Genomic DNA, 27,805 nt, shown 5'->3' on the forward strand with positions numbered 1-27,805 from the left:
CCATGACGCCTTCATCCTGCGCCAGTCCCAGCTGCCACTGCTGTATATTGAACTGGCTCAGATGGAGGGGTGGCTTCTTGGGGACAAGGGCTACCCTTTGCGGACATGGCTCCTGACGTCGGTGAGAAACCCCACCAGTGATGCAGAGAAGAGGTACAATACCTACTACTGCGTGACAAGAGCCACCTTTGAGCAGGTGATCGGCATGCTGAAAATGTGCTTCCACTGCTTGGATAGATTGGGTGGTGCCCTGCTGTACGACCAGAAAGGCCAGCTCGCATCGTTACTGTTTGCTGTGCTCTGCACAACTACACACTCAGTAGGGGGTAGACCTTGCAGGATGAGGACAGACATGAGCAGAACTCCTACTCGGACGATGAGGATTCTGAGGACTTACAGCAGGAAAGGCGTATGCAAGGACAGAAAACATCCAGGTGAATTCCTCCCTTATCAGACCAAAACATGTCCATGATTTTTGAACATAATCACAACACATGATCTGAGATGTGACACTGACAGTTTCAGCCAACTCCAGCCATGCCTGCTTTGCTTGGCTGCGTGGCCTTCTCTTGCCACCCTCTGGAAACAGGACCTCCCTCCTCTCCCTCACAGCCTCCAGTTTCACCTCAAGGTCAGCACCCATGAAGCGAGGGGCAGTCCTTCCCCGGTGCTAGGCCTCTGCCTCTCCCCCTGTCACACTGGTGCTTGCATCCTGTTTCCAAATGGCTGTCTCAGTGATGGTTGCCATGATACCTTTAATCAGGCCTGCACTTTAGAAGCCCCGCCTCCATCCCACATCTGCTGCTGCTAATTGGCCACCCACACACCCTCCAGCCAATTAGCAGCCTGCCTCTACCAAAATCGGGGGCTAGCAACTTCCCCCCACAACCCCCCAACCCGGTGCAGGGTCAGGTCCCTGAAATAGTCACGATATCAGGTTCTTGACCCCGGAGGCAAAATTTTGTCCCAAGAAGATCTGTGCAATATAAAAACTGATGGGTAGGTGGGAGGAAATTGAGCGTAATTTAATCTTTCGAGTCAGTTGATGAACAAGCTAGTGTAGATTCACTGATGTGATTTATCATAGAACCCGAGTCCATGCATTTTACACTCTAAGACTGTTGTTGATTTCTATCAGTCACTATTAATTGAAGTCTTAAAATCTGCATGCATTCTAGTTTGATTCAAGTATTCTGGGGTATTTATATATTACCAGCTGATCCAAAGAAGAGGGATGAAAGTTTCCTGTCCATCTCAAGTGGTTTGCCATCCTTGCAGAAACCAGTTGGAAATCACTGAAGTATAGAGACCTTCAAGATTCTTGAGTTTAGCTTTGTGAGTGGATTATGAAGTAAAGACACTCTGTGTTTTGGAACTGATGGAATTGCTTCTTCCCTTTGGTATGAAGGCTTTAGCTGGAAAGTGCAAACCACCCTTGAGATTGGTCCAATTCTCTGACAGTGTAGTAGGACGTTGGCCGATGTTACAGATGGAATAGGTTTCCTGGACATTGTCTTAGATTGATATTAATTAATACAGATATAGTAAATATTTATAATAAGTTTTGTGAAAAGTTGTACGGGATTTATGTAGTGTGTGATGTGCTCTTTTACCACACACAAAAAACAATGGTTGTGGAAAAAAATGCCACTTTACAACTTAGTCACACCACGAATTGGCTGCACACATTATGTAATACCAGAAAGTTGAGTATATGAGTAAACAGTGGAAATGGGTGACATTTTAATAAGCTTAGCATAAACTTAACAAGGTGGTTCACTGATCTAAATTATGGAGTTGTAAATCCTCCAAATCTTTTCTTCACAATTTCAGTAATTTTATATAGATCAGACATTTTAAAATTTCAAAAGAATATAACACATACTGCCGCTCAAATAAAGAATCAAATCTGAATATCTGTTCAGGACATCATTATTGCTGAATCAAAGTTTATTTTCTTCCATTGTATTTGGGACTGGTTTAAAAATATCCCATGCGTCAAATAATACTGGCTGCAAAAAGTGTGGAAAAAGCACCAAAAGTCAGCTTAATGTTGTCTCCGAGATCTTTATTTCAATTTTGACCAAAATATATGTAGCAAAATGTTCAAGCATGAACTAGTCCATGTAACAGTGACATAAAAGTGGGAAAATCCATTTAGTTCCCTAATGCATTGCTACCTCAGTGGCTGAAGCAAACTTACTTATTGCTGAATTACGTCTGATCCTGTTTGTAGTTTAACCTCTTGTACAATGGTGCCTTGTCTGCTCTTTCTTTGTCCCTTGAATCTCTTTTTTTCTTTCTGAGGTTTTCCCCCTTTTTTGTTTTTGTTTGGTCATTTTTATGTGGTTCATTCACTCCAAATTGTTTAGGTAACCAGAAAATATAATCTTTAATGCAGGAGAACCTCAGAAAGTAAGAAAAAATCAGGATGTAAGCTGTCTGCATAAACGAAGAATTCAACCTATTATTTAATCCAAGTAAAATGCAGGGATAGAGATTCAAAGTTCAGCATTTTTCTTAGTGGCTGCACTGCTTGTTTGGTTAAAGGATCCTCTCGTTATATCAGCAAAGTAGGAGGTAAAGCTAAAAAGTAAAAAAAAACAGTGGTTTTCTAGTTTATTACTGGACACAAAGCCAGTCTGACCCTTAGAGAAGAAACAGTAACATTTATAAGAGAGTCTGAAAGGTATTGAAAAGCTAACTGCTTTATCCTTACATTATCTCTGTTGTAATCATTAAGCCTGGTTTACAGCAGTGAGATGACCTTTTATTGGAAGGGTGCCTTTGAAGGTACCTGTAAAAGTTCACAACAGAAAATGATTTACTGACTATGTTAAATACAGATTATAGCTGTGGCCCGGTTGTGGCACATGAATATAACAGGCAAACAAGTTGGACACATGCAATCTCATTTCACACTGCGTCCTCAACATTAACAATTCAGCATTTTGAAGAGAGGTTAACCCTTTGTCTACATAGATTGAATTATTACCTCAGCATGATTTATATCTAATCATTAACACTTTAGGGAGAACAAGCAGGTTTAGTCCCGGTTCTTGTTTAGAAAAAGCTAATGCAACTGGTTTGAATTGTGCGTTGGAAGTTTGGGAGGGTGGGAGTGAGGAGCTGGTCGGGTGGACACCCAATACACAAGGCCCGGTAAGTTTCAACTGCCTGGCCTCATTATAATAAGATTAGTGGGCTTGGTGCTCACATCTCTAATTTTTCCTTCTTTGGCTCAATGTGAATTTTTGTCTGAATATGCTTCTGTGAAAAAAATCACATAAAGCAGGATGTGCAGTACTTAGGTTGTGCCAATTTCAGAAAGTATATCATTTTTCTTTGAAGGCGACCCGAGTGCCCATGAGGCGGTCGTCAAGGCTCAGTGCCTCGAGGCGGTCGTCGAGGCTCAGGGCCTCAATCCGGCCTCGGTCGCCCTTCCGTCGTCACTGCTGGGAGCTGGGAAAGAAGTTCCACCGTGAGCTGGATGGCGACCACAAGCGCAGAGTCAGCCTGGAGGAAGCCGACATCGAGGAGGCCGTGCAGGCTGTGGGCTGGCCCACTCGCCAGGGTCACGACCCCCGCCGGACGCCTCCCCCCTTCCCCCTAGCACCCTCTTCCCCCACCCCCTCCTCCCTTGCACCCCCTTCCCCCCTCTCCCCCTCCCCCTTGCACACCCTCCTCCCTTGCACCCCCTACCCCCTCTCCCCACCTCCCCCTTGCACCCCCTCCCCCCCTCGCACCCCCTTCCCCCCTCGCATCCCCTTCCCCCAACCCCTCCCCCTTTGCACCACCTTCCCAGCTCAGCCCCCACACCTCCTTCTCACACCACCTCCACCTCGCACCCCCTTCCCCCCTCGCACCCCCTTCCTCCTTCCCCACGCACCCCCTTCCCCCCACCCCCTCCCCCCACGCCCCTTTCCCAGCTCACCCCCTGCATCCCCTTCTCCCCACCTCCTCGCACCCCCTTCCCCTCCACCCCTCCCCCTCGCACCCCATTCCCCTGCATCCCCTCCCCTCCCCCCCTGCATCCCCCTTTCCAGCTCCCCCTCGCACCCCCTTCCCCCCACCCCCCCCGCACCCCCTTCCCCTGGCACCCCATTCCCCTGCACCCCCTCTTCTCTCCCCACTTCACCCCCCTTCCCCTTGCACCCCCTCCCGCCTCACACCCCCTTCCCCCCACCCCCTCCCCCTGGCACCCCTGCACCACCTTCCCCCCGCACCCTGTTCCCCCCTTCCCTCTCCCTCCATGAAATCACACAGCTTACTTGTTAAGGCCACTGCTCAGGGATCGGAGCTAATAACCCCACTGCCTTGTGGGCGTCTCAGGTGAGACCAAGGCCAAGGGAGTAAACCCAAACAGAAAATCCAGAGCGGAAACCCGAAGGCGGTCATGTGTCACTTTTGGCATGTTTCCAGCAGTTCCTGCCACCATACCGGTGCCAAACGTTGTGCTCTGCACTCCTTTGGACCCCACCAGGAAGGCCGAGAGGGGGGTTTTGACGCTTGGGCAACTCACAACCTCCATACATCCGCCCAGGCATGCGCCATGGAGAGGTCACTCCATAGTCGCCTCACAGCAACCGAAACAACACGGAAGGCAGCAGGTATGGGTTATAAGTCCAGCTCAATTTGCATAGAGATTGGGTGCCACGGGTTGCCTTTGTCGGTGGGAGAGGTCATCGCATCTCACTGGACAGCTAACGCCCGCCTCAAACCTGGCAGCCCCCGGTCAGTAAGGTTCTGTCCCGCCACAGTCCACCTGCTTCAATGGGTGCTTGGAGCTCAGGGTCATTGTCCGACAAGTGGACTGTAATACCACACCAAACAGCATGACAAAAAAAGGAAAGAAGGTACTAGCCCTTCGTTTTGCAAGCTGGAACATCAGAACTATGTGTCTTGGCCTGTTGGAAGACCCTACACAAATCAACGATTCTCGGAAGAAGGCCATCATTAATAACGAGCTCAGTAGACTCAATGTGGACATTGCAGCACTTCATGACACACACCTCCCTGCGAGCGGATCTCTAAGAGAGCAAGACTACACCTTCTACTGGCAGGGTAGGGATCCTGAAGAACCAAGACAGCATAGAGTGGGCTTCGCCATCAGAAACTCTTTGCTCAGCATGACAGAGCCACCTTCAAATGGCTCGGAATGCATACTGTCCATCTGACTGCCTTCTGCCTCTGGTCCAGTACACCTACTCAGCATCTATGCTCCAACACTCTGCTCCCCACCTGAAGTTAAAGACCAGTTCTACGAGGAACTCCATAATATCATTAGTAGCATCCCCAATACCGAACACCTGTTCCTGCTGGGGGCCTTTAACACCAGGGTTGGGGCCGACCATGACTCATGGCCCTCCTGCCTTGGGCGCTATGGCATTGGAAGGATGAATGAGAATGGACAGAGACTGCTTGAGTTGTGTACCTATCATAACCTCTGCATCACCAACTCGTTCTTTCACACTAAACCCTGTCACCAGGTTTCTTGGAGGCACCCAAGATTACGTCGTTGGCACCAGCTGGACCTCATCATCACAAGGCGAGCCTCCTTAAACAGTGTTCAAATCACACGCAGCTTCCACAGTGCGGACTGCGACACCGACCACTCCCTGGTGTGCAGCAAGGTTAGACTTAAACCAAAGAAGCTGCATCACTCCAAGCAGAAGGGCTGCCCGCTGTTACATAAGTTTCTAAATTCACTTGAAAAAGCCCTTCAAAACACTCCTGCAGGGGATGCAGAGACCAAGTGGGCCCACATCAGAGACACCATCTATGACTCAGCAATGACCACCTATGGCAAAGGTGAGAAGCAGAATGCAGACTGGTTTCAATCTCACTTTGAAGAGCTGGAACCTGTCATAGCAGCTAGGCGCATTGAACTGTTGAACTACAAGAAAGCCCCCAGCAGGTTAACATCCGTTGCACTTAAAGTTGCCAGAAGCGCTGCACAAAGAACAGCCAGGTGCTGCGCAAATGACTACTGGCAACACCTATGCAGTCATATTCAGCTGGCCTCAGACACCGGAAATATCAGAGGAATGCATGATGGCATGAAGAGAGCTTTTGGGCCAACCATCAGGAAGATCGCCCCCCTCAAATCTAAATCAGGGGAAACGATCACTGACCAACGCAAGCAAATGGACCGCTGGGTGGAGCACTACCTAGAACTGTACTCCAGGGAAAATGTTGTCACTGAGACCGCCCTCAATGCAGCCCAGCCTCTACCAGTCATGGATGAGCTGGACGAACAGCCAACAGAATCGGAACTCAGTGACGCCATTGATTCTCTAGGCAGTGGAAAAGACCCTGGGAAGGACGGCATTACCCCTGAAATAATCAAGAGTGCCAAGCCTGCTATACTCTCAGCACTCGATGAACTGCTTTGCCTGATGAGGGAGCAGTACCACAGGACATGCGCGATGTCAATATCATCACCCTCTATAAGAACAAGGGTGACCGCGGTGGCTGCAACAACTACCGTGGAATCTCCCTGCTCAGCATATTGGGGAAAGTCTTCGCTTGAGTCGTTTTAGACAGACTCCAGAAGCTGGCTGAGCGTGTCTACCCTGAGGCACAGTGTGGCTTTCGAGCAGAGATCCACCATTGACATGCTGTTCTCCCTTCGCCATCTACAGGAGAAATGCCGTGAACAACAGATGCCCCTCTACGTTGCTTTCATAGATCTCACTAAAGCTTTTGACCTCGTCAGCAGACATGGTCTCTTCAGAATACTAGAAAAGATTGGATGTCCACCAAAGCTACTAAGTATCATCACCTCATTCCATGACAATATGAAAGGCACAATTCAGCATAGCGGTGCCTCATCAGACCCCTTTCCTACCCTGAGTGGCGTGAAACAGGGCTGTGTTCTCGTACTTACACTGTTTGGGATCTTCTTCTCCCTGCTGCTCTCACATGCGTTCAAGTCTTCAGAAGAAGGAATTTTCCTCCACACAAGATCAGATGGCAGATTGTTCAATCTTGCCCATTTAACAGCGAAGACCAAAGTACGGAAAGTCCTCATCAGGGAACTCCTCTTTGCTGACGATGCTGCATTAACATCCCAGACGGAAGGGTGTCTGCAGAGACTCATCAACAGGATTGCGGCTGCCTGCAACGAATTTGGCCTAATCATCAGCCTCAAGAAAACGAACATCATGGGACAGGACGTCAGTAATGCTCCATCCATCAATATCGGCGACCACGCTCTGAAAGTGGTTCAAGAGTTCACCTACCTAGGCTCAACTATCACCAGTAACCTGTCTCTCGATGCAGAAATCAACAAGCGCATGGGAAAGGCTTCCACTGCTATGTCTAGACTGGCCAAGAGAGTGTGGGAAAATGGCGCACTGACACGGAACACAAAAGTCCGAGTGTATCAAGCCTGTGTCCTCAGTACCTTGCTCTACGGCAGCGAGGCCTGGACAACGTATGTCAGCCAAGAGCGACGTCTCAATTCATTCCATCTTCGCTGCCTCCGGAGAATCCTTGGTATCAGGTGGCAGGACCGTATCTCCAACACAGAAGTCCTTGAGGCAGCCAACATCCCCAGCATATACACCCTACTGAGACAGCGGCGCTTGAGATGGCTTGGCCATATGAGCCGCATGGAAGATGGCAGGATCCTCAAGGACACATTGTACAGTGATCTCGTCACTGGTATCAGACCCACCGACCGTCCATGTCTCTGCTTTAAAGACGTCTGCAAATGATCAGGTCAAGCTTAAAAATTACTCGCAATATACTCTGGCAATGAAGGGCTATATCATTTTGATTCAGCTTAAGAGAAGTTACATTTTTTAAATCAAGGAGTAACAGAAAATGACTTTATAAATTATAACAACTTTCTTTCAGCTCTTCAGCTGACATGTTAATTTGTATTTTTCATAAGAATTTGCTGTATTTTATTCCAAAATCTATCACCATTGATCTGTACCAAGCCAAGAACAGACAATTCTGTTTTCAATTCATAATGACAATATAAACATTATGCTTGTGGTGTTTATAACTTGCAGCTGTTTAATATTCATCTATTTAAATAACAAGTTGACACACACACACTGGGCAATTGGACACTTACTCATGCATGCTGTCTCCATCCACACACGTCTGCTGTTTGTACAATTGCTATCAGAAAAACAAACTACAGTATTAAGTATGAAAGAATGCCCTCCCCTCCTCACAGTCTCATTCATTCAACTCTCATTGTTTCAAGTTTAGCTCCACATCCCTTCACTTTCCACAGCAACCAGACGCCCATCTGTGAGAGTAGCTGATGGTTCAGAATTCAGGCCTGGCATATGTCCATTGTTCAAGCCAATTCTTTTAACTGTCTTCAGCTACTCATCCCTTGCCCTAAGGTCACAAAGAACAAACATTTAATGTTGGTGGCCACTTCTGTCTTCTAGTGTATTGTTAACCAATTAACTCAAGCACTTTCAATGGCATTAGGTTTTAGTCATTGTGTTCACTGGGAACAGGTTTGTTTCAGTGTTTCATTCGGTATGAAATCTTACAAGTCAACTGTGGGCCGCAATGAGGGATTAGTCACAACTTTTCAAGGAAGCTATCTATAGTCTAAAGAGTAGATCAAATCCACTTATGTTTCTTGGGCGTTTCTAGGGATGGTGGAGTTGGTGCTTGAGGTAGGAAATCACCCATTGTGGGAATACTGTGCTCCTGGGGTGGTCTGTACCCTTGGTGTCAACCAGTTTTCTTTCTTCTGCCAGGATCCTGGGCGACTGGAGCCTGATCCACTTTTCCCAAAATGTTAAGTTGTTTGTTCTCTCCACAGCTGCTGTCTGACCTGTTGAACTTTTCCAGTTACTGTTTTTGTTTCAGACTTCTTGAATGCTGAGATGCTATTTTGTACATTATATTATCAGAAAAGGGCTTGGAATAGTCAGTGCATCTCAGTCATCATATGCTACTGCACATATTTACCTCCAACATATCACCATTGTCAATGATCACCTTTGATATAAGCTATTCATTGCCTTTGGGAATGTATTATCCAGTCCTCAGAAGCTTCACTTGTTGATGCCAAGTTGGCCATTTTGTTTTAAAAAGTCATGGATGTTGCTCAGTGGATTATTAGGAAAGTAATCATTGATGTGTATATGGCCAGTGTGACATTTTTATTATCTCTAAAGGTATCTGTTACATCCAAATAGAGAGCATATCATACACAATATTTGTAAATAACTATCATGTCATAGACACATTTACAGTCCTTCTCATGCACTGGCAAAAACACAGCAATGACAGGAATATTTCTGAACAATCATTCAATTGCTTCCTGCTTCCAACAAAGTCATCCAGCTTCCAGCTGGTTGCCAATCCATAAAATACTTACAATAATCTCCCTTTGAATCCACTTCTCCAGTAGCTGCATCCACAACAACGGCGCAGTGGTTAGCACCGCAGCCTCACAGCTCCAGGGACCCGGGTTCGATTCTGGGTACTGCCTGTGTGGAGTTTGCAAGTTCTCCCTGTGTCTGCGTGGGTTTCCCCCGGGTGCTCTGGTTTTCTCCCACATGCCAAAGACTTGCAGGTTGATAGGTAAATTGGCCATTATAAATTGCCCCTAGTATAGGTAGGTGGTAGGGAAATATAGGGACAGGTGGGGATGTGGTAGGAATATGGAATTAGTGTAGGATTAGTATAAATGGGTGGTTGATGGTCGGCACAGACTAGGAGGGCCGAAGGGCCTGTTTCAGTGCTGTATCTCTAAATAAAAATTTTTTAAAAACTACTGATTCTGCCCTTTGCCCCCAGGAAACAGCTCCAGTTCAGCCAATGACTAAAGGTCGGACCAATCTCATGAAAATGTTGGGCCAGCAGCAAATCCTCCTTCACACCATCAAATCCATTTTATTTATTATTCCCTATTGGAAAAAAAGTACTCTCCTTCAATGGAATATTACTTCTGAAATAGCTGTCAAAATGACAAACTCAACTCTAACCCAAAGATTAAGCCTAATCTTAACCCTCAGCACCAGCCCTAACCCCCACCTTAAAAAGATGACGTTTTCTCAACCCCAGTCTGGGCACTCACCACCCAATTAATGCCCATGATGCTCTCACACACCAACTCTGGGTGGTCCAGTTCCTGAGGCAGCCATTTCAAACATGATTGGAAAGGATTCTCAGCTGTTCTCAGCTAAAGCTGAGTAGAGCCCTTGGAAACATTTTCCTTGCAGTAGTTCATGGGGGTTTGAAAATGCTTGTAGATTTTAAACTGTTAAGGTGTCTCTGGCATTGAATTTGTTTCTGATGCAAGTCTGTAAAACTCACACTCTTGGAGGATCAGGAGGGAGAGTAAGAAGGAGCAAGTAGAGCCCTAGATGATGTGACGCCTAATAGGAGAAGGCAGCAGTAGAGGAATCCTTACCATGGCTCAGAACAACATACTTTCAGGTTCTCTAAGAAGTATTACATAAGCAAGTTTTGATTCTCGAGGGTAGCAGTGACAGATGTACAAGAATATCTACAACCAACTGCCACAGCTAGCATACTTCTACATGTTGCAGTCAAGGTCACTGCCACTTTGAACCACTTTCTGCCTCCTTCCAGGTTACCACAGGAAATAAAAGCAACATCACTCTGTCTGCACGCAGTCCAGGCTTGTATTAGACATGTGACTAATGTCTTGTAGAGGAAACATATTAATCTCATTGTCCATGGATACCCAGAGGCTGCAGGATTGAGGATTCACATAGATTGCAGGATTCTCCCAGTCCAGGGCGTCATTGACTGTGGGCTCTTTCACACAATGAGATTGGCTTCATGAATCACAAGGGCTTCTGTTCTATTAATATGTAACTGGTGTGTGGCGTTCAGCAGCAGATTATGTGTCCACCTACCTGACCATTGCTTTTACACTGCAATCGTCCTCCCCAATTTAAATCACTAAACTTGAAACATTGAATCAGATGCCCAGAGACATCTGGTAGCTCTTGAAATATAAATTGTCCCGTCTAACTGTGGTTTGCTGAATGCTTCATAACCTTGTCCCACAACAAAGCCAACACTTGGAGCCACCATTTTAGGCTGATCTTCAGCACGATGAGGGAGGAGATGGTGCAGAAGCAGGAGAGATCCAAAAGTTGCTTGAAGCCAAACCTGTTGACAGCAGCTCAGTATCGAGAACTTCACTTTAACAATCCATGCTCTCCTGCATTAACATTTATGTCTAAGAAATGTTCCAGCCATTCCACCTTGAAATCAACAGTAACTGGTAAAATACTAAAATTGATATTTACGTCAATTAACATAGCAGGGTCAGCAGTTGCTGCAGGAACACACTGCAAACAAAGATTTCAAACAACATTGTGGTTTTATTGGCTTACAGAAAGCCTCGAATCTATTTCTCACTCCAGTATGAACTGCTTGTGCCTGTCTGAAATGCTTTATCACCTCCCGTAATGTTTCAATGAGATGCTCTCCGAATGGTTGCAACTTGCAAAGTAGAAAGCTGCTGTTTCTCATTCAAGTGCTTATGAGCTGCTTGGTGGTCAGCAGACTGTCAGCAGACTGCAATGAAAATTAATCCACTTCCCCTGCAGGTAGAGACGTAACCACTGTCAAACCTTTCATTCTTGATGCCCTATAAATTGTGAATGAAAGCTCGAGATCCTTGTAGGCCTCAATTCACGCAAGTGGGACTAGGTGAGTTGCCCTTACAGAGAGCCGGCATGGACATGACTGGCCGAATGGCCTCCTTCTGTCCTGTAACCATTCTACGATTCTATGGTAACAGGCACAAATCACACATCCTGCACTTTTGGCGGAAGCTAAACAGCACAAGTAGCTAAATGATACCCTGACACATTAAACCATTGAGCATTCTTGGAATGAACAACTTTAACCATTTCATTATTTCCAATTATAGTACAAATCCACAAACTATTTATAAGTTTAAAAAATCTAAATCATGTGAAATTAAACTAAATCCTAGCCCTATTTGTATACATGATTAGGATATTTTACAAGTGAATCTCCTCTCCTCTCTATCCTATCCCAGTCTGTTCCAGGCAGGAGACCCGGCTGAGTCCACGGCCTGACAGAGTTGCAGTAGATATTTAAGGTGACCACATGCTCCTGATTGCAGAATGGCAATGCCATATGTGAAAGTGTCACGCCCACTGGCAGTGAACTGCACCATGTTATCTGCTATGTTCTGGAAGTTACTCGGTAGGTAGTCCAATACATTCAGCAATTGCTGGTGCATTAAAATCATTCTTCTTTAAAATGCTGGGCCGCTGAAATCTGCATTTCTGTTCTCTTCAGCACAACTAATGTGTGAGTTGGTCGTCCACCTAGTTCTTCCCTTGACCTTCCTTGTATTCAATGAATTCCCTCAGTGCAGTCCCCATGAACTCCTTAAGTCATGTGACATTCCCATTTCTTTGCTGGTAAGAGCAGGGGTTATCTTCATCAGACTATCTGGCACTAGTGACAGAGTTATTTGATTGATTGTGAAAAAGAGAGGAGGGACCAGCGTTAGCATGTAATTGCAAAGATAAGCAGGAGTAGATTAGTGGCAGCACAAAGGTTGTCGTGTTCAGTGTGTAACTGAAAGAGTTAAATAGATAAAGAAAAGGAAGGGAAGTTGTTGAGACATTGTGCAGTGTCAAGCTTGCAGCATTGCCACCTCTGCTTCAGACTGCGAGATGTCTTCTCATGATATCAATAATAGCCTCTTCATTAGGGATCAGTGTTTGCAGTGTAGCAGGACCTCCTCTTGTGCTGGTTGTTCCTCCATTGTTTTAAGCTGCAGGAATAGTGGAAGTAAGTTCATATATTTCCGAGGCTTTAGCTTCAACATGAGCCAGCTTAGCATAGTGTGTATGACAGGAAGAAGCAGCAAGTGTGGTCAGAAGGGAGTAGCAGCTTTGGAGGGTATTCAAGCAGAATTTTTATTTTATTCTTTCATGGGATGTGAACGTTAAAGGCCTGTTCAGGTCAGGAAAAAGAACCCGACCCAAACCGGACCGATCCATAGTGGGCCCGAGCACAACCCAGCCCAAGTCCCTCCCATTTTGCCCCGCGCCCGACCCGACCTGACCCGAGCCCAACCCGAAACGAGCCCTATCCGACCTGAGCCCAACCCGACGATCCCTTTACTTACCTTCCGACTCAGAACCTCCAGGAAGCTGCAGTGTGTGCGTGATGATGTCATAGACATGTCACTCGCAGCCTCAGTTTCGTCCGGACTCCTAGTTCAGGTAAGTTTTCTATTTTTAATACTTACCGGCAGAGCACTTCCTGTGTGTATCCGACTCAATCCAGACCCGGCCCTACCCGGCCCTACCTGGCCCTACCCGGACCTGGCCCGACCTGCCCGAAAGCCGGACCCGGAAGAGGGGTCTGACCTGATCCAAAATTGACACATGTCGGGCTCCGTCGGGTTTGGGTCGGGTAGCAGGCCTTTAGTGAGCCTTGCTGGCTAGGCCAGCATTTATCGCCCATCCCTAATTGCCCTTGAGAAAGTGGTGGTGAGCTGCCTTCTTGAACCGCTGCAGTCCATGTGGGGTAAGTATACCCACAGTGCTGTTAGGAAGGGTGGTGGAGGGAGTGAATGTTTGTGGATGGGGTGCCAATTAAGCGGGCTGCTTTGCCCTGGATGGTGTCGAGCTTCTTGAATGGTATTGGAGCTGCACTCATCCAGACAACTGGAGAGTATTCCATCACACTCCTGACTTGTACCTTGTTGATGGTAGACAGGCTTTTGGGAGTCAGGAGGTGAGTTACTTGCCACAGAATTCCTGGTCTCTGATCTTCTCTTGTAGCCACGGTATTTAAATTGCTGGTCCAGTTAATTTTCTGGTTAATGGTAACCATCAGGATGTTGCTGGTGCGGGTTTCAGCGATGGCAATACCGTTGAACATCAAGGGGAGTTGGTTAGGTTCCCTCTTGTTAGAGATAGTCATTGCCTGGCATGAATGTTACTTGCTGCTTATCTTCCCAAGCCTGAATGTTGTCCGGGACTTGCTGCATAGACTGCAAATGGAGTTGCAAATGGTACTGAACATTGTGCAATCATCAACGAACATCGCCACTTCTGACCTTATGATGGAGGGAAGGTCATTGATGAAGCAGTTGAAGATGGTTGGGCCTAGGACACTACCCTGAGGAACTCCTGCAGTGATGTCCTGGGGCTGAGATGATTGACCTCCAACAACCACAACCATCTTCTCTTGTACTAGGTATGACTCCAGCCACTGGAGAAATTTCCCCCTGATTCCCATTGACTTCAGTTTTGCTAGGGCTCCTTGAAGCCATACTTGGTCAAATGCTGCCTTGATGTCAAGGGCAGTCACTCTCACCTCACCTCTGGAGCTCAGCTCTTTTGTCCATGTTTGAACCAAGGCTGTAATGAGGTCTGGAGCCAAGCTGCCCTGGTGGAACCCAAACTGAGCATTGGTGAGCAGGTTGTTTCTGAGTAAGTGTCGCTTGATGGCACTGTCAACGACACCTTCCATCACTTTACTGATGATTGAGAGTAGACTGATGGGGCAATAATTGACTGGATTGGATTTGTCCTGCTTTTTGTGGATAGGACATACCTGGGCAATTTTTCACATTGTTGGCTAGATGCCAGTGTTGTAGCTGTACTGGAACAGCTTGGCGAGGGGAATGGCTCATTCTGGAGCACAAATCTTCAGGAGCTGTGATGTCATCAGGATCCATAACCTTTGCAGTATCCAGTGCCTTCAGCCATTTCTTGATATCACATGGAGTGAATCAAATTGGCTGAAGACTGGCATCTGTGATGCTGGGGACCTCAGGAGGAGGCGGAGGTGGTTCATCCACTCAGCATCCATTCTGCCTGAAGATGGTTGCAAATGCTTCAGCCTTGTCTTTTGCACTGATGTACTGGGCTTCCCTCATTGAGGATGGGGGTGTTTGTGGAGCATCCTCCTCCTCCAGTTAGTTGTGTAATTGTCCACCACCATTCACAACTGGATGTGGCAGAACTGCGGAGCTTAGACCTAATTCATTGGTTGTGGGATTGCTTAGCTCTATCACATGCTGCTTCTGCTGTTTAGTATGCACGTAGTCCTGTGTTGTACCTTCACCAGGTTTTGAGGTATGCCTGGTGCTGCTCCTGACATGCTTTCCTGCACTCTTCATTGAACCAGGGTTGGTCCCCTGGCTTGATGGTAATGGTAGAGTGAGGTATAAGCCAGGCCATGAGATTACAGATTGTGGTTGAATGCAGTCCTGCTGCTGCTGATGGCTCACAGTGCCTCCTGGATGCCCAGTTGCAAGCGGATCGATCTGTTTTGAATTTATCCCATTTAGAACGGTGGTAGGGCTACATAACACGATGGACAGTACCCTTAGTGTGAAGATTGGACTTCATGTCTACAAGGACTGTGCCGTGGTCACTCCTACCAATAAAGTTATGGACAGATGCATAGATTGGTGAAGGTGAAGTCAAGTAGGTTTTTCTCTCTTGTTGGTTCTCCCATCAGCTGCTGCAGGCCCGGTCTGGCAGATATGTCCATAAGGACTTTTGCTTTTGGTGAGATTTAAAATCATGCCCCCAGATCATTAGTCAAGGCCTGTGGATTTCTAATCTAATAACATTACCACTACTCTACCATCCCATTATGAATAGGTAATGAAGTTTTTGACTTATGGAAAACCATGGTAAGTGGAGAAGGGATGGATTGGGGCTGCAGGGCTGTGCAGAAAGTATGAGAACTGTGAAGAGAAGTCTCACCTTGACACTCATAGTGATATCATTAACTCTCTTTTGGCAATACAGTCAGGTCCTGGAGAAAATACCAATGACATTTAAATGCTGTTCCATCTCTCACCCTGCCTGTTCTCCAATTTGATGGCCCTCAATGAGCATTCATGAGTAAGAGGACCTCCTTTCAATTGTGAACTTGCTCTACCAGCATCTCCACCACTTCATCTGAAAATCTTGAGACCCTGCTGAAACTCTTACATTGAGACATCTTCCTACAGTTCCACACTGTTATCTCCAGGTATCGGCGACAAAAAAGCACCTCCCTTTTAAAGTACTGCAGACCATGAGGACCTGCAGCAGCATCCAATTTCCCACCTCCTAATTAGCAGACTGCCTATGTGGAGTCCACGTCATGATAGTTGCTTCCCTCAACCATCAGGCATTCTGAAAACTGAAACTAGCTCCCAGTCGATTCATTTGGGCAACTATCCTGCCTGTTTCCAGCTGGGAGATGAAAGTTGCCCCTATTTTGTTCATTAAAAAGCACTAGATTTAGGGTGGCCAAGCAGTGGTTGAATGTTGGCCTGTGGACTTGAAGACTCCGGTTTAAACTCCCACCTTGTGCTACCTCTCAGGATATCTGGGTGTGCTTTGCCAATCTCTATTGGGTTGTTTGGCAGGAGGCAGAGAAGAATGAACGTCTGTGTGAGATATTGTTGCTGCATTGTACCACTATGCTATCAGGTGACCTGAAACGTTAACTGTTTTTCTCTCCACAGATGCTACCAGACCTGCTGAGTATTTCCAGCATTTTCTGTTTAAATATGTTATGAGGTGAGTTGGCCCTGGCAGATAGATTGCCTAATGAATAAATATTGATACAAACAAAAATTGGGTAATATGTGAAATGGGTGACTGATCCACAAAAGTACGTTATCCCTCTGGTGAGAAAATTGAAAATTCATCATGATTTCTTAAGATGTCCTCAGTCTGGTTTATTCTGCCCTCCAAACATGATAGGACCCTTGGGGTTAGAGAGAACAATGGGGAAATTTCCTTCTGAAACATTTCTTGCATCAACTGACGTTAGCTACACATGAAGCAGAGAATCGTAGTAGCTGCTTTTTCCTATTTATTAAACTTTCTATAGCATTACTGTACTTTGTCAGTGACACAATTATTCATCAAGTGTGAGGTGATGCTCGTTGGCAGAAAGGATAGGGAGAGGCAATATAGACTCAATGGCACAGTTCCATAGAATGCGGAGAACAAAGGGACCTGGGGGTGATGTACACGATCTTTGAAGGTGGCAGGACATATGGAGAGAGTGGTTAGTAAAGCATATGATTCCGAAAGAGAGGCATTGAGTACAAAAGCAGGGAAGTTATGCTGAACCTTTATAAAGCTCTGGTTAGGCCACAACTAGAGTATTGCATCCAGTTCTGGTCACGACAATTTAGGAAGGATGTGAGGGTCCTTGAGAGGGTGCAGAGGAGATTTACCAGAATGGTTCCAGTGATGGAGGATTTCTGGTGCAAGGTTAGGTTGGAGAAGCTGGGGTTGTTCTCCTTAGAGGAAAGGAGATTGAGGGGAGATTTGATTGAGGTGTACAGGATTATGACAGGCTTAGATAAGTTAGACAATGAAAAACTGTTGTCATTAACTAATCGTACAAGGACTAAGGAACACAGATTGAAGATTTTGAGCAAGAAATGCAGGGGGAATGTGAGGAAGAACTTTTTAACACAGCAGGTGGTAATGACCTGGAACTCGCTGCCCACGAGGTGGTGGAAGCTGATGGGCATTTGAAGGAAATGAATTTGCAGGAGATCGAGCAGGAGTGGGACTGACTGGATTGCTCTGCGGAGAGCCAGCATGGACTTGATGGGCCGAATGGCCACCTTCTGTACTGTAAATGACCCTATAACTCTATATTGGGTCATCACAAGAAAGGATTTAATGACCTGCTTAGAAAATATAGTGAAGAGAATTTAAAATATATAAACAGAGATTCTTATAAAGGTAACTCAACATGAACACTGTCCTGCTTTTGATGGCAGCAAGGCTGCAATGAAACTTTATGTTTTTATCCAAGCATACATCACACACATTATTTATCATCCTGAAAAATAAACCCCAAAAAATCAACATATTTAATGTTCTTACAACTAACTTCACTGTTAGCTGGAGGTCCCGAGCAAAACTGGAGTCAATGGGAATCAGGGGGAAAACTCTCCAATGGTTGGAGTCATACCTAGCGCAAAGGAAGATGGTTGTGGTTGTTGGAGGTCAATCATCTCAGTCCCAGGACATCACTGCAGGAGTTCCTCAGGGTAGTGTCCTAGCCCCAACCATCTGCAGTTGTTTCATCAATGACCTTCCCTCTATCATAAGGTCAGAAGTGGGGATGTTCACTGGTGATTGCACAAAATTCAGCACCATTTGCGACTCCTCAGTTGCTGAAGTAGTCCGTGACCATATGCAGCAAGACCTGGACAACATCTAGACTTGGGTTGATAAGTGGCAAGTAACATTCATGCCACACAAGTGCCAGGTAATGACCATCTCCAACAAGAGAGAATCTAACCATCTCCCCTTGACAGTCAATGGCATTTCCATCGCTGAATCATAAGAACATAAGAATATAAGAAATAGGAGCAGGAGTTGGCCATTCGGCCCCTCAAGCCTGCCCCGCCATTCAATAAGATCATGGCTGCACTGCCTCAGACATCAACGCCTCTATCGTGTCAGCTCCTCATAGCCCTCAACTCCCTGATATTTCAAAAATCTATCTACCTCCTCTTTAAATACTTTCCGTGATCTAGCATTCACAACTCTCTGTGGTAGAGAATTCCAGACATTCACCACCCTCTGAGAGAAGAAATTCCTTTGCATCTCAGTTTTAAATGAGTGTCCCCTTATTCTGTAACTATGTCCCCGAGTTCGAGATTCCCCCACTAGTGGATACATCTTCTCAACATCTACCTTGTCAAGGCTCCTCAGAATCTTGTACGTTTCAATACGATCACCCCTCATTCTTCTAATCTATAATGAATAAAGGCCTAACCTGTTTAGCCGTTTTTGATAAGTCAACCCCTTCATCCCAGGAATCAGTCTAGTGAATCTCTTTTGAACTGCCTCCAATGCCAGTATATCCTTTCTTAAACACGGGGACCAAAACTGTACACAGTACTCCAGGTGCGGATTCACCAACACCCTGTACAGTTGTAACAGGACTTCCCTATTTTTAAACTCTAACCCCCGAGCAATAAAGGCCAAAATTCCATTTGCCTTCTTAATTACTTGCTGCACCTGCATGCTAACTTTTTGCATTTCATGCACAAGAACACCCAGATCCCTCTGTGCTGCACTTTTTTGGAGTCTCTCTCCATTTAAATAATAGTCTGCCTTTTAATTCTTCCTACTAAAGTGCATGACCTCACACTTTCCTACATTAAACTCCATCTGCCAAGTTTTTGCCCACTCACTGAACCTATCTATATCCCTTTGCAGATTCCTTAGGTCCTCCAACCCCCTAACAATGCCCTCCAACCTATTTTTGTATTGTCAGCAAATTTGGATATATTACACTCAGCCCCCTCCTCCAAGTCATTAAAAGAGATAGTAAATAATTGAGGCTCCAGGACTGATTCTTGTGACACTCCACTAGTTACGTCTTTCCAACCTGAAAAAGACCCATTAATCCTGACTCTCTGTCTTCTGTGAGTTAACCAATCCTCAATCCATGCTAATACATTACCCCCAATACAGTGAGCTCCTATCTTGTGCAATAATCTTTAATGTGGCACCTTATCGAATGCCTTCTGGAAATCCAAATACACTACATCTACCGGTTCCCCTTTATCAACTCTGCTTGTTATATCCTCAAAGAACTCGAGCAAATTTGTCAAACATGATTTCCCTTTCACAAAACCATGTTGACTCTGTTTGATTGCATTAACCTTTTCTAAATGTCCTGCTATTTCTTCCTTAATAATGGGCTGTAACATTTTCCCAACGACCGATGTTAGGCTGACTGGACTCACTATCAACATCTTGGGGGTCACCATTGACCAGAAACTCAGCTGGACCAGCTACATAAATAATGTGGTTACAAGAGCCGGTCAGAGGCTGGGAATTCTGCAGTGAGTAACTCACCTCCTGTCTCCCCAAAGCCTGTCCACCATCTACAAGACACAAGTCAGGACTGTGATGGAATACTGTCCATTTGTCTGGATGAGTGCACCTCAAACAACACTCAAGAATCTTGACAGCATCCAGGACAACCCACTTAATTGGCACCCCACCCACCACCTTGAACGTTCACTCCCTTCAACACTGACGGACAGTGGAGGCAGTTTGTACCATCTACAAGATGCACTGCAGCAACTTACCAAGTCTCCTTCGACAGTACCTTCCAAACCCGAGACCTCTACCACCTAGAAGGACAAGGGCAGCAGATGCATGGGAACACCACCACCTGCAAGTTCCCGTCCAAGTCACACACCATCCTGACTTGGAACTATATCGCCCTCCTTCAAAATCCTGGAACTGCGTGCAGTTCTGGTCGCCACATTACCAAAAGGATGTGGATGCTTTGGAGAGGGTGCAGAGGAGGTTCACCAGGATGTTGCCTGGTATGGAGGGCGCTAGCTATGAAGAGAGGTTGACTAGATTAGGATTATTATCATTAGAAAGACGGAGGTTGAGGGGGGACCTGATTGAGGTGTACAAAATCATGAGAGGTATAGACAGGGTGGATAGCAAGAAGTTTTTTCCCAGAGTGGGGGATTCAATTACAAGGGGACACGAGTTCAAAGTGAAAGGGGAAAAGTTTAGGGGGGATATGCGTGGAAAGTTCTTTACGCAGAGGGTGGTGGGTGCCTGGAACGCATTGCCAGTGGAGGTGGTAGACGCGGGCACGATAGCGTCTTTTAAGATGTATCTAGACAGATACATGAATGGGCAGGAAGTAAAGAGATACAGACCCTTAGAAAATAGGCGACAGGTTTAGATAGAGGATTTGGATCGGCGTAGGCTTGGAGGGCCGAAGGGCCTGTTCCTGTGCTGTAATTTTCTTTGTTCTTTGTTCTTTGTAACTCCTTTCCTAACAGCACTGTGGGTGTACCTACCCCACATGGACTGCAACAGTTCAAGAAGGCAGCTCACCACCACCTTCTCAAGGTCAATTAGGGATGGGCAATAAATGCTGGCCTGGCCAATGACCCACACATCCCATGAATGAATAAAAAAACAACAGTAGTTACTGATACTGTGATTCCAGTGTAATAATAAATATATGGACTGGTGATGAAAGAGATAAAAATCTTGGCAAAAGCACTTGAAAAGCCAGAAACAGCACTTGTAACATGACAGGAAACTGGATGTTAATCAACATATTCTCAAGTACAGAGTTTTAGGAGAATTATAGACTTGTTAAAACCAAAGGAATTAAAAATGTAAGCAGCTTTGTAAATGTAATTCTCCAACATGATTCTTGCAGCGCAGTATGGGAACTCTTAATATGTAAACTGCAACTCCATGACTCTGAATGCTACTAACCAAAGGAATTTGTTTCATAACCAAAGGAATTTGTTTCATAACATGCTATCTATTTAACCCTTTATATACTCCAGGAGCATTTTTACACTGAATTAAATGTCCTAAGTCCCTGGGCTGCGCTGAATGAGTTGACCTCAGGCGTTGGGGAATGAAGCTGTGACTGGGCTTCGCAACTTATGGGGTAAAATGAGACAGTGTTCATATTCCTAATTTCAACTCCTGTTTGATAGATTCTGTGTTTAAATATCATGCACACCAGGTCAGCTCATCATCAGTATAAAAGCAAAACACTGCGGATGCTGGAAATCTGAAATAAAAACAAGAAATGCTGGAATCACTCAGCAGGTCTGGCAGCATCTGTGGAAAGAGAAGCAGAGTTAACGTTTCGGGTCGGAACCGAAGAAGGGTCACTGACCCGAAACGTTAACTCTGCTTCTCTTTCCACAGATGCTGCCAGACCTGCTGAGTGATTCCAGCATTTCTTGTTTTTATTTCAGGTCATCATCAGGTTTGGTTGTGATATCCACCAGATTGAAACAATAACCACTGGATAAAGTACCAGAGAATGGTCAGTCTCATGGAGCTCTATGCCAACATGGTCAGTCTCATGGAGCTCTATGCCAACATGGTCAGTCTCATGGAGCTCTATGCCAGCATGGTCAGTCTCATGGAGCTCTATGCCAACATGGTCAGTCTCATGGAGCTCTATGCCAGCATGGTCAGTCTCATGGAGCTCTATGCCAACATGGTCAGTCTCATGGAGCTCTATGCCAGCATGGTCAGTCTCATGGAGCTCTATGCCAGCATGGTCAGTGGGGTGGAAGTTCACCTTGGGGAGAACAGCAAAATGAATATTAACAAAAAGGCAGCCCGGATTACACTCTTCCATTGAGGAGAAGAAATTTGTGGAGAGTATAAAACAGATTGCCGACTTGCTATCACTTGTTTTGTGGTACTTTGTTAAGAAGGAACAATATAATAAGAATCATAAATCTTAAGAGTCTTGATTTAATCAGTAAAATTAGGAAATGCTTGCAACTGGTCCAAAATAGAATTCAGCCCAGCTTGAAGAAGCAGATGAGGTAGTTTGGATACAAGTCAGTTTGGTGCCTTGCTCTATGGTATTCTTGACCCAGCCAGGTCACCCATGCTCAACCAGCTTTCATCTGCACTATAGCCGGCTGATCATCTTTGAGCATTCCTGCAGCACCTCCTATGACTTGTGGAGTGTTGGTCCTCAGTCATCTGAACAACAGGATATGCATGGAAATTCAAACACTGCATCAGGAGTGTGTATCTATCCCACTTTGTCTGAGTTCAGACCAACAGCAGTGTCTCCAACAGGGAAAAAAGAAATCAAAAAAGATCAGAAACACCAAAACCAAAACTGCGTTTGAAATAACTATTTATTATTATTATTATTATTATTCTTTTGTTCTCCTTCCCCCACTTCCTGAGAGAAACTCTCAGCTTAGAAAGTGCTGGAGAATGCACCTTTACTCTTGCTGCTGTTTAATCTGAATTAATCTCAGGGTCACATTACAATACAGCCACTGATTGTTAATTTTTCTCAGATTTCTATTCCATTGCCCAGGTGTGTTCATTACCTCAGAGTCAAACTAAACTATTAATGTGAGTGTTTAGCTGTGTAATATCTTATAATTATAATTGGCGGTATGTTCTGAATCATACATTTAACAGTTAATGTACACATGGTCAGTATGATTTCCTGGACTGATTTCCATTGGTTAAGGGTGTTGGAGAGGAGATTTCCTGATTTTCCTCTTTGTCCCCAGGTTTTTTTCAGATATTTTGCCTCTCCCAGGAAATTACACGATTGCCATAGAGGGGTGGGTGAGGTGGATGGGTTTAGGAAGAGTCCAGTTATGATGCTCCAGATGTCCTAAGTTTGGGACAAGCTTGATCGACCAGCTGATCTTTTGCTGCCCATCATTTTTATATGCTCATAGATTGTTTCATAGCTTTAAAGCATCTGTATTTTAGATCAGTAAAAGATATCCACTTTTGTGTAATTTGATTATGTGGTAGAAAGTATGACCAAAGTGAAATGAGTCCACTTCACAAGAATTAACAGTTAAAATCATTCATTGATGTGAGTTGTTGCAATGGATGCTGATAGAAAGAGCTCTGGGATTTTTAGTTTCCATTTGTTACTCAAAGACATTGCATTGGACTCAACCAAATTCATGTGACCTAAAATAAGCTAGTGCAAAGTCCCAGCATCAAAACAAGGTTGGACAAGGCAATTTCAGTGTAGCATACAGTCCTGCACAAGCACAATTTTGGACCCTGTGCCGCACAGTGTTTGCATTAATGCACCACGGGAAAAACCTACAAACCATCCGGCACAGGTCAGTATGAAAGTTTGAATTCTATCTTGAAGAGTGAGCATTCCAGTCCAGAGCTGCCTCCCCCTCAGGTATTTTCCTCAGTCATATGAACTTTATTAACCTACTGCTGCTGATCATTGCTCAGATACAGTCTGAGTCATAACAGCACAGGTAAACTACAACCTGATTTTTGTCTTACTTCACTGGAATACCAGCTCCCAACTGTCCTTTAAGCAAGGTCCCCAGTACAGGAATCTCAGTACAAAGCTGCTAATAACCTCAAAGCAAAGGGCACGACTTTGTAATTCACTTTCATCCTCTCATTTAAAGCCTGAGAACCTGATCGGCTTAACAACCTCCAGCAATTGAGGTGAGTGAAAGGGCTGTGACAAGGGGTCCCTCCCAGTCTCTCAGCAGGCCCGTGTTCTTCCCCTGGAGATCATGATGCCTTATTAACAGCCACTTACTAATCCCTGCTTGCAATCTCAGTGCATTCTGAAAGTCAGTGAGCATATATCTGTCACCAGAGGGAGAAGTTAGAAATGTAGCCTTACTTAGGTAGTTAATATACAACTTTATTTCTAGAAACTCTCCTTAACCTTATAATTTATTAACTATTTGCTGACTCAAACCACATTTGGACACTTTTACAGAATACTGTAAATTAATGCTGTGTAGTCCTGTGCATTGCTATAAATCTGTTTTATTAAAAAAATTAGAAGTTTACAGAATATAAGGGAGAACATGCATATTTTTAAAATATCCAAGAGACAGTTAAACCTCAAAACTGATTTAAAGCTTTACACCAACAGCAAGTGTACAACCATGGCCAGCAATGGGAGTGAGTGCTGCAGAATACTGGACTCAATACTGCAGAATACCTAGGGGAGTATAAAAAGTGCAGGGTTAAATTAAAAAAGAAATTAGGAAAGCAAAGAGAGGGCATAAAAAATATTGGCAAGTAAAATCATGGAAAATGCAAAGGTTTTTATAAATACATGATGACCCAGGCCCGGATGAAATGTATTCTAGGCTATTAAGGAAAGCAAGAGAGAAATAGCGGAGGCTCTGACCATCATTTTCCAATCCTCTCTGGCTACAGGCGTGGTGCCAGAGGACTGGAGGATGGCTGACATTGTACCATTGTTTAAAAAGGGAGAAAAGGATAGACCGAGTAATTAGAGGCTAGTCAGCCTAACCTCGGTGGTAGGAAAATTATTGGAAAAAATTCTGAGGGACAGGATAAATCTTCATTTAGAAAGACACAGATTAATCAAAGATTGTCAGCACAGATTTGTTAACGGAAGGTCATGTCTGACATACCGAATTTTTTGAGGTGATAACAATGAGGGTCGATGAGGGTAGTGCATTTGATGTAGGCTATATAGATTTTAGCAAAGCTTTTGATAAGGTTCCACATGGCAGACTGGTCACGAAAGGAAAAGCCCATCGGATCCAAGGCAAAGTGACAAGTTGAATCCAAAACTGGCTCAGAGGCAAGAAGCAAAGGGTAATGGTCGATGGGTGTTTTTGTGACTTGCAGGTTGTTTCCTGTGGGGTTCCACAGGGCTCAGTACTAGGTCCCATCCTTTTTGTGGTTATTACGACTGACTGCTTCTGTCAAAGCCCCCAATCAAAATACACAATTCTGATTGTGGTGAGACCAATGCACTTTTAATTCAATCCTGTTGCTCCACAGATAGGCTAACATATCATTTAAAACTTTCCAAATTAAAGAAACACCCAGCCAAATTGTACCATCTATTAACTCCTGAATGAGGCTAACCAAATCAGGTGTCTTTAAATCAACAAATTAACTCTTTAATTAGGAGAACTAAATTCTTAAACAGTATGAAGATATAAACAATATTTAAAATAGAAAAAATTAGAGTCCTTGCAAATTTACAGTCCAATGTTGCTTGATGTCCTCACAGAATGTTGCTTGAAGTCCTCACAGAATGTTGCTTTCCTTCTCCAGCGAATTTCAACAATTAATGACTTGCAAACACTTTCAACAAAATCAATCTGACTTTAGAGTTTTTGATTGATAAAAGATTGTCACAGTCTAACTTTCCTTTCTTCAATTTAAATTACCAGAGATCTCTGTTTTGGTTTGACCTTTTTTAGAATTTTGAGAGATAAAAATTAATCAGACTAAAATCCTCTTCCTTCAGTTTAAATGGTGGAGAGTTCTTTTTTCAGGTGCTAAACAGCACAGCTATCTGTGTCCTCAGTCTGTGTGTTCTGTTAGAACAAAGTGTCTTCAACTAAAAGCCAGTTCAAAATTGAATTGTGACAAATGTATCACTTGCTACTCACTCCCAGTGGCTGTGTCTATGGTAACAAGAATACACCCTTTGAATTGCAGTCTCCAAATGGCTGTTTCTAACTGCAATCGAAAATGCACCTTTCTATAACTCCTGAGGCTTGCCGGTTCTTAAAGCAATACTGATCCTCTGCAAACCTTAAAGGCAAACCGCATATTCCCAGAAAAAAAAACTACAGGACCATGACATGGTATATATCAATGATTTGGACTTGAATGTAGGGAGTATGATTAAGAAGTTTGCAAATGATAAAAAAATTGACCATATGGTTGGTAATGAAGAAAGCTGTAAACTACTGGAAGATATCAATGGACTAGCCAGGCAGATCCAACAGTGCAAATGGAGTTCAATCGTTTCTATGGTTTCTGATCTGGAGAAGTCTGAGGTAATGTATTTGGGGAAGGCTAACAAGGCGAGGGGATACACAATAAATGATAGGATACTGAGAAGTGTAGAGGAACAGGGGAACCTTGGAGTGCATGTCCACAGATCCATGAAGGTGGCTGAACAAGTAGATAAGTTGGTCAAGAAGGCATATGGGAAATTTGCCTTTATTAGCTGAGACATAGAATATAGGGGTTATGTTGGAACTGTATAAAACACTAGTTAGGCGACAGCTGGAGTAGCACATGCAGTTCTGGTCACTGCACTATAGGAAACATGTGATTGCAGTAGCGGGGGTACAGAGAGAGATTTAAGTGGATGTTGTCTGGACTGTTGAATTTTAGTTATGAGGAAAGATTAGATAGACTAGGGTCGTTTGGAACACAGGAGGCTGAGGGGAGACCTAATTGAAGTATATAAAATTATGAGGGGTCTAGATAGAGTGAATAGGAAGGCCTTATTCCCCTTGGCTGAGGGGTCCATAACCAGGGGGCATAGATTTCGGGTAAGAGGTAGGAGGTTTAGAGGGGATTTGAGGGAAATCCTTTCTCCCAGAAGGTTGTGGGGATCTGGAACTCATTGCCTGAAAGTGTGGTAAAGACAGAAACCCTCATAACATTTAATAAGTACTTAGGAACGCACTTAAATTGCCATAGCCTACAAGGCTATAGGCCAAGGGCTGGAAAGTGGGATTAGTATGGATGGTTACTTGTCGACCAGCACTGACATGATGGGTTGAGTGACCTCTTCCTGTGCAGTAAGTTTCTATGGCTCTATGAAGCTCTTGCCTGCCACCACCATTCCCAAAAACAACATTGGTGAATGGAGACCAGTGAGCTCAGTTCATGTGTAAAGGCAATTAAGCTGGCAGGTTCACAATTTAACAGGAAACACCCCATATTACTGAAGTGGTGTATCACAGGCTGGGGCTCTTTTTTCTATAAAAGAAAAGCTGAGGTGTGACCTAATAGAGATATTTACACATAGGAAAGGGTTTGATAGAGGAGACATAGAGAAGAAGTTATACTGGTGGGGGAATCCAAACTAGGAATTTTCTGAACTTTGTGCCCAGAGGACTGAACACCCCTGGGAGCAATGGTCAAAGAAATTGGCCCTATAATGTCTGAGGTCCTAGAGATACTATTGTAAAGTTTTGAATGAGTTATGGGTCCAAAATTTGTTTACTTATTTCATTGATGTTGAGTTGAATCTTGAATCTGATACTTAGGCATATTTAAAGGCTAGTTGAACTCATTGAGGATGCTTGTTAATGCTAGAACAATATCATTGCCTAATATTGATTGGGCAAATGGTCAAACAGAATGCTGTACGAATGATATAATATCACAGGTAAAATAGAGGTGTGGAATCTTGTAATTGAGCTCGGGGAGGGCTGATGGAGTGATTCAAAACCTTAGCCTTCAATCAAGCAACAGCCTTTAGTTACAATTGGCTATCCTTCCTT

The 27,805-nt window shown here is 44.6% G+C and overlaps 1 protein-coding gene across 2 annotated transcripts in view; it reads left to right on the forward strand.

The window, feature by feature from the left end:
- Positions 1-8,635: 8,635 nt before the first annotated feature.
- The window catches only part of LOC137347339 (tumor necrosis factor alpha-induced protein 3-like), a 145,796-nt gene continuing 126,626 nt past the window's right edge, over positions 8,636-27,805 (forward strand). Inside the window, exon 1 of one of the 2 annotated variants that reach the window (XM_068011790.1) lies at positions 8,636-8,654. The gene's annotated coding sequence lies outside the window, so the exon portion shown is untranslated. Of the gene's footprint in view, positions 8,655-23,621; positions 23,651-27,805 lie in introns of those variants that run through there. The other variant, XM_068011788.1, reaches the window with a different exon arrangement.

Source organism: Heterodontus francisci, chromosome 31 (genome assembly GCF_036365525.1).
Source record: "Heterodontus francisci isolate sHetFra1 chromosome 31, sHetFra1.hap1, whole genome shotgun sequence".
In the NCBI taxonomy this organism is placed as follows: domain Eukaryota; kingdom Metazoa; phylum Chordata; class Chondrichthyes; order Heterodontiformes; family Heterodontidae; genus Heterodontus; species Heterodontus francisci.